This window comes from Anabrus simplex, chromosome 2 (assembly GCF_040414725.1).
Source record: "Anabrus simplex isolate iqAnaSimp1 chromosome 2, ASM4041472v1, whole genome shotgun sequence".
Lineage (NCBI taxonomy): Eukaryota > Metazoa > Arthropoda > Insecta > Orthoptera > Tettigoniidae > Anabrus > Anabrus simplex.
In genome coordinates, this window is record NC_090266.1 from 912,427,259 (window position 1) to 912,441,001 (window position 13,743).

The 13,743-nt window shown below is 40.6% G+C and overlaps 1 protein-coding gene across 2 annotated transcripts in view; it reads left to right on the plus strand.

Annotated features, from left to right (window-relative positions):
* Gart (trifunctional purine biosynthetic protein adenosine-3 Gart) overlaps positions 1 to 13,743 on the plus strand; it is a 529,244-nt gene that overhangs the window by 190,959 nt on the left and 324,542 nt on the right. The window lies entirely within an intron of this gene.

Below are 13,743 nucleotides of genomic sequence, written 5' to 3' on the forward strand. Positions count from 1 at the left end.
GGAGCACATCTCAAACATAATACTAAAACAGATTTTATACTAACTGTTGTTGATTCGTCAATCATAATACTGATTCTCCTCTGATTTCCTGTTCTAGATTTTGCTACTTTATTTCTCATTTCCTGTTAAATGTGTTCAATAATATTAGTACAACTAAAATGTGTATGAAGAACTCGTCCCCATATCTAAACCATTTAACTGTTGAAGTTCAGCATAAGCCTGTAGGTCTACAAAAGGTATATTTCTTTTCGCAATTGAGTGTGCTGTTCAAAATACACGAACGGTGGTTTCTATGTGTTTGACATTCATAGTGTCTAAGCAACATTCAAATATCTTTTTATTAGATTCTGATTCTTGTAACATAGATTTCTTGTGAGATTCCGAATTTTTGTGCTCAAATATTTTTTTCCGAAGGCTTTTTTGTTGTTGATTAATATTATTTCCGTTGGGATGAATCTGGCATTCTACCCATACTTTCATTAGCTGAAGTCCTGCCCCTTTAGAAACTCCTAATCCTAATTTACTTTCCTCTTTACATATATTGCAGCCTAAATTTTTATTTTCTGCAAATAACCACGTGTTCTCTGACAAAAACATACCTGCCAACCCTTCCGATTTACCCGGAAACTTTCCGGTTTTTAACTCGTCTTCCGATTTTCCGATTTATTTTTACTTCTTCCTATTTTTGACCAATATAACTTCTAGTACGGCCAATACTCTTCCCCTACGACAAATTCTTATGTGTTTGTGTAATTTACGAAACCTCATTTTCAAGAGTATTTTTTTGATGCCTTATCTCGTGAGTATTTCGTCCTGCGCCTTCGTGTATCGTGTTTCCCGCTCACCACAGCAGCGTGTCCGCTTTATACAGCTGGGGATTCGGGGCGGCAATTGTCCTGCAAGCAAGACAGGCTGGCGCGCGCTGGCGACTCAGTTAATCGGGATGAAAGAATGAGTTTATTATTGTTGTTCGCGCGCTGTTAACATCGTTTCTGTGCGTAGTTTCGTCGGAGTTTTAGGCCCCTTTTTTTCTTGCATTTGTATGCTTTCCCCCACTGCCAAAGTCGTATGTTAATAATGTATGAAACATATAGAATTGTTTTGTATGTGGTAGTTTCGCGTATTTAAGTGCATCATTTTAATGAGTTGAATGTTTTTAAGGGGGTTGTGTCGGTGACAGTTTCAGGTAGTTTATTTTCTCGTTAAGGCCAAAAATATAACAAACGTTATCTTCAAGTGTTCAAAGATATCTATAAATTTCCGTTCATTTTACCGTCTGATAAAGAAACTACCATATTCTTTCGCGTAATTAACGCCCTTGCATAATTTACGCATCCCAATATTTTTGGGTCCAAAGTGGACAAAAAACAAATGTTCACGTATTTGACGCTCCCACAACTTCGAACATCCATCACGCAGCTCCGGATGCGTTTCGAAATAAAGATGTCAACTACTCAAGTAGCAGGCTTCCTATTGCGAAAGCGGGCATTCCAGATACAGGGCAACGTGCTGTTATTAGCCGGCACTAGTTTTACGAGTGTTTCGGGTACGGGACATTCTGTGATCTCAAAATTGTCAGTCCACAGTATTCGAGTAATCCTGCATCATACTAACTCGCGGTGATCAGTTACGCCGAAACATACGGGAAGAGGGCAGCGAGTATTCAATGCCCAAATGAAACGTGCGCTACCGCGGTAACAGAAGTGCACGTCAAGCGGCCAACATGTCTCGCAAAGCATTTCGCGGACCAAAAAGCGGCAAGTTTCCGCAAGTAGAGAAGGATCTGCTTAAATATATGATTTTGTGACGCAACGTTGGATAAGCAATTTCTCACGAAATGCAGTATTTTAAAGAATGCGAAATAACCGCTACACATGGAATCAGTGTCTCGGATTTGAAGGTTAGCCGAGTCTTGATTAATTTTATGAAGAGAAATGGACTTCCTCTTCGGCGAAGAACATCATCATGCCAAAAAATGACGAATGATTTAAACCATTTTCATCGTTTTGTGATTGAGAAGCGTAAAGTGAGGAATATTTGATCTCCCTTATAGGAACCGCAGATCAGACGCCAATCAGTTTCCATATGCCACAAAGTCGAACAATCGATAAGAAGGGATCATACAGTGTTATCGTACGCGCTACCGGAAGCAAAAAACAACGATGTACTGCAATGCTTGCTATAACAGCTGATCTCAGAAAGCTTACACCTTACATTGATCTAAAACGAAAAACAATGCCCAAAGCAAAATTTCCGCGAGTGATCCACGTTCGTATTCAAGAAGAAGGATGGATGGATGGATGGATGGATACGTCACTCGTACAAGATTGGATACGAACGGTTTGGGGCAATGTAGCAGGGTCCCTCCTTCGATGCCCGGCCCTTCTCGTGTTGGACAGTTTTTTTGCCGGTATGTCATTGTTATGGCATTACATGAATTGTACTTTTATTAGTTCATGTTTTCACTCCAGGTCGTATTGTCAGCTCGTAATGGGAAGAATATTTTCCAGTCGGTACTTCAATCCCCCGTGTCTAACTTACCTGATGTACCCTATTTGAATTTTCAGGAAAAATCTCACTCCGGAATTTTACGCCAAATGACGATAACCGCAAACGAGTTGAACCAGTTGTGTTTTTATATTATATTTGATGTATCTTTTAAATGTAAATGAATTGTAAATATCTTAATTCCTTGAATAATTTACGCATCCGAAGTTTTCGCCTATATTTTTCGTCAAAAAGTGCGTTAATTACGCGAGAAAATACGATATTATGCATTTTGTTGCGTGTGTCGGTGTGACATAAATATTATTATTCGTTTAAGTGTCATAAATGATAATGATAAGGTACATTTTCTTGTAACCATTTTTATGTTTTGGTAGTTTAAGATTTGAAATTTAACGGTCAATTCGCATTGTAACTGTAGATATGTATGCCTTTTATCTTGACCTTTTTTCACCTAGACCGTGGTGGAATATATGTAATAAAAATCCAGGAATAAAAAAATCTTCCTATTTTTGGTTTCTAAAAGTTGGCAGGTATGCAAAAAATAACGGTACTGAGACTCGTTCTAACAGTCTGGAAAATCTTGTTTTAGGTAGCTGCGTTCTTGAATTTCACAGTCGATGGTAGAAGGTGTACAACCATAATCTAGATTCTCCCTTGAATCTGCATCACACGTTTCACCAACATTTAACCCAGGCTCTGTCTTTATACTCACGTCACCGGGCAAGTTGGCCGTGCGCGTAGAGGCGCGCGGCTGTGAGCTTGCATCCGGGAGATAGTAGGTTCGAATCCCACTATCGGCAGCCCTGAAGATGGTTTTCCGTGGTTTCCCATTTTCACACCAGGCAAATGCTGGGGCTGTACCTTAATTAAGGCCACGGCCGCTTCCTTCCAACTCCCAGGCCTTTCCTATCCCATCGTCGCCATAAGACCTATCTGTGTCGGTGCGACGTAAAGCCCCTAGCAAAAAAAAAAAAAAATACTCACGTCTTTAATGGAACTAATGTTCTCAGAACTCCATTCAGTTTCGTTTTTACTTGAGCCATCACGCACCTTTTTAGTATTATTTGATTCTTCAACTTCATCTCCAGCACGTTTTTTTTGAACCCAGCCACTTCAGTGAACTCATGGTCACACTCATAACTCACTTTCACAGCCGCTGAAAACTTGGAAGGTACTACGGGGCTACTGATGTTCATTAACTACAGAGAGATTCCATAACATCTGCTTCACAGCAACACATTGAGCAAAACATAAAATATGACTTGGATTCACACAAACATAACGAGTGGGAGAAGGTGGTTGTGCTCACTTCCCGCTCTCCGAATCCAATAGCAGTGTAGCCAACTTTAGAGAACCAGAAAACCGAACAGAAGTGTAAAAGCGACCGTATCTTATGCACATAAAACCGTAAGGTTATATTAGTCCGCTAGAGTACACCCATGACGTTTCAGCGCTATGTATAGATTATAAGATTTTCTTACTGAATGTAAAAATGTTACGTCATTCTAAAGCGGGAAAATATTTTCCGGAACTGCGTTCCGGCTCGTTCCGGTCCAACTAAACCACTGCCTATACCATTTCCCGTCTTGTTGAAAACATTAGCAGAATATGGTAACTCCATTTTAATGCATTTAAAGCAAAAGTGTCGTTTCGATGATCGCAAATGTAGGAATACTCCATATAAGTCTCATATAAAACAATCGAGCAGCGGAAAGCGCATACCGGGTAATACCATTACGCTGCCTAGCGGACAAGTTTTGCGTGATACATCCCTATTTTAATGTTATATACGGAAATTAAGTAAGAATGTGATACACCTCAAGATATGGCAGAGTACATCACTGATTTCAGAGGATATTTCATATCCTCTCGCATCTAGTTAAATTTCGGAAGGGCTATTTAAATGTAAATTTTTCGCGAGGAGGTTATCATTTCTCTACTTGCGTTTGAAATATGTTTTCATGATACATATACGGTTAGATTAGGTGACACCGTTTGACGAAGAGAACTGAAGTGTTTGCCACAGAAACCTCTGGAGTGATACCGTATTTCTCCGAATCCAAGACTTTTTTTCTCAGAATCTCATGTTGTCTTGCATTCGCGGCCTAACAGTAAGTTAATGGATACCACTGGCAACTACCGCGGTAACCACGCTACTTCTTTTCACACGCGCACAGAACTCGTTGACAATAAACGACCGCCTCCTTACTATAGCCTACCTCGCCAGTGAAGTTACACACAGGACCGCAGGAAATAGTGAAGAGAGTATGGCGTTCTATTAGCCTTTACAAAAACTTTTCTCAAATCTGCAGAATGACATCAAAACATGCGAGCCTTCGAATTCTTAGAAAGGCCATGGCTACTCAGTGGCAGAGTTATAACGCGTCTATTGTACTTGACGCTTAGCAAAATTAAGTCTTATAGACAGCAGGAATATTTTCGGCATAGGCCTAACTAAAGTCAATATTTGGCATTAGCGTGAAGACAAAGAGCGGAATGGCCATACCGTAGCGCAATAAACTCGTTCGTTGACTTTCGACGTCCGCGATTAGGCCTATACATCGCTAGCCGCTGAAGTTGGCCGAACCCGGCAAGCGAGACGTGCGTGTAGCGGTAGCCGGTTACATCTGACGCTGAGTAAAAGTAACAGTTTCATAGACAGCAAGAATAATTTCCTGATGGATCGTCGTAATGTACAGACGCATGGAATAGGTACTGCCGGCAAATTTTCAACGGGTTCTCTTCGGTATTATGATGCCAATTTTAAGTTAATGGCCCTTAAACCCGCGGAAATAAAGAATAATTGTGCAGCCGCAAAAAAAAAATAGGAATGACGAAAGTCAGTGTTCGGCGTCTAAAAATGCGTAGGCCTATTGTACAACAAAGGCATTCATATGATTTTACAAAGTACTTTTTGAGTCTGATTTAAATTTTTTGAAGGAAAAAGTGGTGTTCATCTTGGATTCGGAGAAATACGGTACTCTATTTTTTTCAGAATGGAATTAAACATACATTTTCACGTAGTATCGGATTTCGAAAAATAACAAACAAGTAAACCGTAGTGTGGACAACCTCTGCAGAAACAAACTGATTGCCGTTTCATACCAATTTTAATATGCATGGGGGTTTTTTCGACTTTTATACAAAAATCTGATATAACGACAATCCGATATAGCGAGTAAATTTGCCGACGTTATGAATTCTCGCTATAACGGAGTTCTACTGTATATATCGATAGTGTATTTGGTAATATTAGTTTGAAGCGGGCTATCTCTAGCTTTGAGATTCGCTTGTAAACAAGATGGCTGCCAGTATAGTACTGATATTTACCGATATATAACCCTTTTTAGGACGTAATGATGATTAGAAATGTAATTTTTTCAGTGAAATTAGTAGTAATATTAGTACTAGTGTGAGCAACGCTCCTGAAGAACGAATAAATACGGAAATCGAAGAGGAAGTGCAAAGAGAAGACTGTGTTACAGCTCAGCAGGTAGACTGAGTACGGTCCTGTGATGCTAATAAAATAAAATGTTTTCCAGTATTCCTTGTTCCGCAGTTTGTGGTATGAAAGCCTTTTGTTTCCACGTATATTTAAAACTTTAATGGTCTTGTAAGTAATAAATTTCGCATGATATGAAGTGGCACTATATTTCCTCCAAAATAATCCCAGCGCCAATGCAGTTTCAATCCAACAAATATGCAGGGTTCAATGGGTTAAGTACAAACTCGCAGCCTTCAGCTGTACCATCTCCAGTTCATAGATGAGCACTGGTTTGTATGGTTTCCATACAGCTGCTCTATATTCCAGGACTGGCCTGATGAGTAATAAATAGCCCAGCACTTTCGCCTAGAAACTAGTGCCCTTTAGCTCCTTCATCATGAAGTGTAAGGTCTTGTACGCTTTAGAAAATACACTTCCCACGTTTGTGTCGCATATTAGATCTCCTTTAGATGGATTCCTAGGTATTTGCATGAGTCATTCTCTACAAGAGTGTCTGATCTGAGCAGTGGCGAAACTACCTGGAGTCATTTGAGGCAATGCCTACCCTATGAAATACGATTAAACATAAATATCGTAACAAATTTATCTGCTGTCGTTATTGTGTTAAATCAACAATAATCTCTCTGATATGTGCTACATGATGACAGCAGATGATGTGCTTCGCTGATCGCCCCGCTAGATGGCGACAGCAGACCACTTGTTCTGACTGGGAGGCAGTCTGTAAGTTGTCTCACCCAAGATTTTTTGTTTTGTTTCCCTTCAGTCAGCTTGACGACTGTCGCGGGGTGGTGGAGGGAAGGTAGGTTTACCGCCTGCACTCCTCTCTCCGCAAGGTCTAGACCCCAGAGAGGCAAGCCTCATGTGTTATTTGAGAGCGTAGTAATTCCCAGCGCGAAGGTGACAATGAAATAGCGGTACCCTATTGTTAAGTGTGTGCTTTTCTTTGGAATTAGTGGGAAATCCGTGCATTAGGTTATTGGGTTTATTTGTAACAATTCAGAGATGATACCAATATATATGGTCCGTTATTGGACATTATAAATTTTCCAGCTAACTCATTCCTGGTTGCCAGCGTTTCGCCCCCGTGTGCCAGGCTGGGCTCATCAGTTGGTACCTAGCACACCTACCAATACGCTGGCCAGTGCATACCGTGGAGGCCACTGCATAGGCTAATTATAGCCACCGGCAGTGCCAATGCACTATGAGAGACTTTGTCTCATTACCAAAATTAACGCCTGCTTGGCCATCAGATGATATAGATGTTGATTCCCAAAAGGAATCTGAAATTTTTTGTTCCGAATGAGTAAATTTATAATACCAATATATATGGTCTGTTATTGGACATTATAAATTTTCCAGCTAACTCATTCCTGGTTGCCAGCGTTTCGCCCCCGTGTGCCAGGCTGGGCTCATCAGTTGGTACCTAGCACACCTACCAATACGCTGGCCAGTGCATACCGTGGAGGCCACTGCGTTGGCTAATTATGGCCACCGGCAGTGCCAATGCACTATGAGAGACTTTGTCTCATTACCAAAATTAACGCCTGCTTGGCCATCAGATGATATAGATGTTGATTCCCAAAAGGAATCTGAAATTTTTTGTTCCGAATGAGTAAATTTATAATACCAATATATATGGTCCGTTATTGGACATTATAAATTTTCCAGCTAACTCATTCCTGGTTGCCAGCGTTTCGCCCCCGTGTGCCAGGCTGGGCTCATCAGTTGGTACCTAGCACACCTACCAATACGCTGGCCAGTGCATACCGTGGAGGCCACTGCGTAGGCTAATTATAATTATAGCCACCAGCAGTGGTAGGTGTGCTAGGTACCAACTGATGAGCCCAGCCTGGCACATGGGGGCGAAACGCTGGCAACCAGGAATGAGTTAGCTGGAAAATTTATGATGTCCAATAACGGACCATATATATTGGTACGGGCCGATGACCTTCGATGTTAGGCCCCTTTAAACAACAAGCATGCATCAGCATCTATATATTGGTATTATAAATTTACTCATTCGGAACAAAAAATTTCAGATTCCTTTTGGGAATCAACATCTATATCAATTCAGAGATGGACTGTTAGTTGCGTAAAACGAGACTGACGTCATCCGGTTGAAAATCGCATTGAAATGATATGTGATGTAGACCCCTTCGGGAACTTAACGAGTCCTTTGAACTCTTTAAAACGTAAACCGTTCTCATCTTGGACTTACGAAAAGAAGTGTGAATCCAAATACAAAAGATGTATGCCTAATCTGGTTATTAACTTATTAATTATTTTGACGGTAAAGTAGCGACAAAATTTCAATTTTCTTGCTACACACGATATTCGTGGTTTACAGCCTGCTCCGAAACCAAGAACCTTTTTCGTTACACGTGTGTTTTGTTTGGTGGTGACACCTTAATTATGCAAATGGAAATACGGTTTGGCGATTTTGAAAGCATCCGGTTTGTTGAGTTGTTAGATCCAAATCAGTTCATAGTTTACAAAGAGAGCTTCCCTGCTATTAAACTGAGCAGTCTTATGAACATTTATCCCTTTTTAATAGGGAAGGATTGGAAAATGAATTGATTAACATTTATTCGGATATAGAAAAACATTTGTCCCCTCAAAAAAATTACATTATATTGTCCTCAATGACCTTGAACCAGTGTATGAGGAAGTATCAAATTGATTCATTTAATATTAACATTTCCTGTACCGGGCAAGTTGGCCGTGCGGTTAGGCGCGCGTGGCTGTGAGCTTGCATCCGGGAGATAGTGGGTTCGAATCCCAATGTCGGCAGCCCTGAAGATGGTTTTCCGTGGTTTCCCATTTTCACACCAGGCAAATGCTGGGGCTGTACCTTAAGGCCACGGCTGCTTCCTTCCAACTCCTAGGCCTTTCCTATCCCGTCGTCGCCATAAGACTTAACTGTGTCGGTGCGACGTAAAGCCGCTAGCAAAAAAGACATTTCCTGTGGACACGGCTTCCTCTGTAAGGAGTATGATCATTCTGAAGAGGATAAAAACAATTCTGCGTAATTCAGTGAACATTGAAAAACTCAGCAGTCTTAGTACCATTTCTATCGAGTAAATACTTGTGAAGGAATTGATGAGTGATCAAGTATTGAAGGACCGTGTGATTGACCATTTTACAACCAAGAAAACTCGACTTATGGGGAACTCCTTGAAAAGAAACTTTAAGGTAAGATTTCCTGCCTACCCATTAATTAACTAATAGCTTCGCCACTGGATCTGAGACAGTATTGAAAGTCCCCTTGCCTATGTTTATTCCCCTTCTTATGACACTGCATTTTTGTAAATTTATTTTCATTTTGTTATAGAGTGCCCACTTATGCAGAACGTATAGACTGGCTTGTAATAAAGTAATATGTATCGTCAGCATTTCATATTTCTCTGTATATTATATGATTGTCTGCGAACAGTCTGCAGTCACTTTGCATTTCTTTCGACAGATCATTGATAAATAACTTAAAATAGAAGTGGCCCAATAACACTACATTATAGAAACTTTTTTCATTGTATTTACTTCCCACTTTTACCCTTTGCGTGTGTTCTGTCAAAAGTTCTCAGAGAGCAGCATTAGGCAAGAAAGCTAGTTTCCTTAGCCATTGTGTCAAACAGGAAGTCCACAGGATATTTTTTCTTATTTACATATATTTCAATCTACAAAGAAAAAAGCTTGACAAACATTTACCATAGCTCAACCACCTAACCGTTGCGTAGTGTGGGAGATCTAAGGACAGAGATTCTACCTCTTGTAGAAAAGACTTGAACTGCTGATGTTCAAGTTCATGCAATCTTTTGAAATTGGCTACAGAAATCATGGTATTCATCACAAAGGACATGTCCACCAACTTCCCACAGAGGGCTTCCTGATCGATGATACAGTGTATTGTCTAGGGTTTGTTAACACCAGTGTCCTTGCATTCTACATTTAGTTTTCTGATGGAACCTGGATATTTGCTGCATGTATTTTTCCTGCCAGCTGTTTTAACAAATTTGAACGAAGAAAGAGGAAGGTTGCACTTTTCAGATAAAGTTTTCTGCACTGTCGTGAAAATATCCACATGTGTACCATGCACGCTAATAATATCTGTTAGTTCTTCAGTAATTTCAAACTGTCTGTCAGCACCTGTACAAAACAAGAAAACTTGAGCCGTATCAGTGACACGTGTAGACTCATTCAGGGCTATTGAGAACCACAGAAATTTTGAAGCTTTTCCTCCTGGATAGCTTGGTGAAAGACCATTGAATACAATAAGGGAAAGCATTGCAGTCACAGTGTCCCTGGTGACCTCTCTCTTATTTATGAACGACTGAAGACAGCTTTCTGAATGGTTGGAGGGACAGGAACAATTCTAGCAGTCCCTCATAGAGTTAGGCAAGCCGTAAGAATTGTGCGCCACCTTTAAAAACAGGCTTATTCCTTTGATTTCCTGATAAGACTTAATTTCCTTGTTATTCAATTTAAAAATTTTGTGCATGCCAGGGGCCAGATTACATTACTCTGCGGGCTGTGTTTTCGAGACCCCTGCTCTGCAGAATGCACGCACGACATTATTCTTTTGTCGGTACAGGTACAAGCGGCAACCTAGTGCGTAAATCCTATTCTGAGATGGAACATCCATCAGCCTGTCACCCACAGATATATAAACATATATATCTGTGCTCACACTCCAGCAGATTTGGATTCAACTCAAACGTTGGGATTACACTATCCAGCCGATTGAGATTTCGATCATTGATGCCTTTAGAAGTTGATTGTCATCAATATATATCGAAAACAATAATTGATTATTAATATCGGTCACAAAATGCTGTTATAAAAATGCACCTGTTTTTAGCGCAGTGTTAGTTCTCTGCACTAAAATAGCTGTCTCAGCCCAACTTTCATCGTGTGCAGCCTCCCTACTTTAAGCATATATACAATCTTATATGAAATCTTATGTTATAAAAGATGCTGGAAGTGTCATCCTTCATAATGAGGGACGTCATAAACACCATTAGGATTTTCTGCACACCAATAATGAGAGTTATGACCGTTCATACGTCCATTAAGATGAAACCAGGCCTAATCCAAAAAGAACACAAACTGTGGCTCGAATAAACGATCATTCAGTGATGCAAGATACCATTCACAATATCTCATTCTTGTGGCTGGATCAGCAGTTTTTAAACAGTGGGACTGCGTAAACCTGTATGGTTTGATGTGCAACAGCTTTGTAGCTCTGTGTGCAGAAGAAGATTTTTTCAGTGACTGTTCAAGAACAGAACAGACGTAAGGCTTTTCAGGCGTTTGCTCTATTAACAGGCGTCAAGGTCTTACACTGGACTCATCAGAGTGGGATGTGTCAGACCCTACCCACTGACACTGGGGTGTATGCAGGTGAACTTATCAGAGGCACAGTCTGATAGCTGCATACGGGAGTTAAATCTCCACATTGGAATTATTGCCCGCCTAGCAATTCCGAATGGAAAATTCTAAGTTCCCATGGAGAGAATTAGATATTTTTCACCAATAGAGCATGTCAAAAACAGAACAGATGTAAGGCTTTTCAGGCATTTGCTCTACTGTTCAAGATCCGCACTAATATCATCTAGCTTTTCCTCTGTTAAAACTGTCCATGTGCTTGCATGTCTTTTATTAAGCACTGAGCCAGTAGTTTCAAATTTATTTACAGTTACATGAATATGTGCTCATGAAGGTGGCACTTCACTCAGAATTTGCTGAACAAATGCATCGCATACCCATCAAGCTGACTAGTACTTAAAATAACTTTTACATAAGAAAATATGGTGTTGCAATGAGAACTGTCTCACCATGTTAACAGCTGAGATTCAGACTGGCTATTGATGCTAGGTCGAACATATATACGCTCCTTGCAAGCTCAAGAACTATGCAGCGCCTTCTGGACAGCTGCTTAGGTCTGGGAGAGTAAAAACGCCGCTGGACGGTCTGGGTTTATAAGAGAGACCCTGTATAATCCAGTCTTAGCCTGACTTCTCAGATAAGACCCTGTTTTGTAATGAAGGCAGTTTTTACATTTATCGGATAGAAAGTGCTGGAAAAGTGATAGTATGGTGCAGAATATGTGGCAGTAAAAGTGTTGGACTTTAAAAAAAAAAATTAAAAAATGAATCTTAATTCTGAAATGTGTTACAATATGCTGCATTAGAAGCATCCGTGGCTCAGGTGGCAATGTGCTGGCCTCTCACTGCTGGGTTCCGTGGTTCAAATCCTGGTCACTCCATGTGAGATTTGTGCTGGACAAAGCGGAGGCGGGACACGTTTTTCTCCGGGTACTCCAGTTCTCCCTGTCATCTTTCATTAAAGCAACACTCTCCAACATCATTTCATTTCATCTGTCAGTCATTAATTATTGCTCCAGAGGAGTGCGACAGGCTTCGGCATCCGGCACAGTTCCTCTCCTCGCTGCTAGATGGGGGCTTCATTCATTCCATTCCTGACCCGGACGAATGAGTGGAAACAGGCTGTGGATTTTCATTTGAATAAAAAAATTAATGCTGTATGAAATTGTCATTCTCTACCAAATGGGGTTCAAGAATTTCCTCATATACTGTACTTCTACAGAATAGGTTGTCACCTCATGGTGCCAATGCTATGAACCATTGTTCAGTCAACTGTGTCCAGGTTCTTGGATTGGTTGCCATGATCCCATTGAATGGCCCTGAAGGTCTCTAGACCTCATACCTCTTGATTTGGGTTGATAAAATCATGTTTCCATGCCCCTTGAAACAAAATCACCAGTACAACAGGCATACCTCTTGCTTTCTACATGCTGGAGTTTGTGGATTATGTATTATAGAAAGTACACAAAATGTAATAATTGGACAAAGCAGAGGCGGGACAGGTTTTTCTCCGGGTACTCAGTTTTCTCTGTCATATTTAATTCCAGCAACACTCTCCAATATAATTTCATTTCATCTGTCATTCATTAATCATTGCCCCTGAGGAGTGCGACAGGCTTCGGCAGCCGGCACAATTCCTATCCTCGCCACTGGATGGGGGCTTCATTCATTCCATTCTGACCGAGCTCGATAGCTGCAGTCGCTTAAGTGCGGCCAGTATCCAGTATTCGGGAGATAGTAGGTTCGAACCCCACTGTCGGCAGCCCTGAAAATGGTTTTCCGTGGTTTCCCATTTCCACACCAGGCAAATGCTGGGGCTGTACCTTAATTAAGGCCACGGCTGCTTCCTTCCCACTCCTAGCCCTTTCCTGTCCCATCGTCGCCGTAAGACCTATCTGTGTCGGTGCGACGTAAAACAACTAGCAAAAAAAAAATTTAAAAAAATACATTCTATTCTGACCCGGTCGAATGACTGGAAACTGGCTGTGGATTTTCATTTCATGTTAAGATGAGTTTTCTGGGGGATAAGAGAATAGATTCTAGGTTTGTTCATGAAGAAATACAGATCATTGCGAGTACGTTATATATGGTGGAAGTTACGTGTTTCTACAATATTGTCACCCTTAAAAATAATCTGTGACTTTTTGTCTGTATTGTTTAGTATTGTATGTTGATGTATCCCAGTTAGTTTCTCTTATAATGAATCTTTTCTTCACTTATCCTCTGGATGTCTGTGTTTCCACATTTTACAACCAGATTCACACATAATAATAATAATTATTATAATCTGAAGAATTAAATCTTTCAGCCTAGGGTATTAGTTTGTGCAGTGTTTCTATCCCACTCATA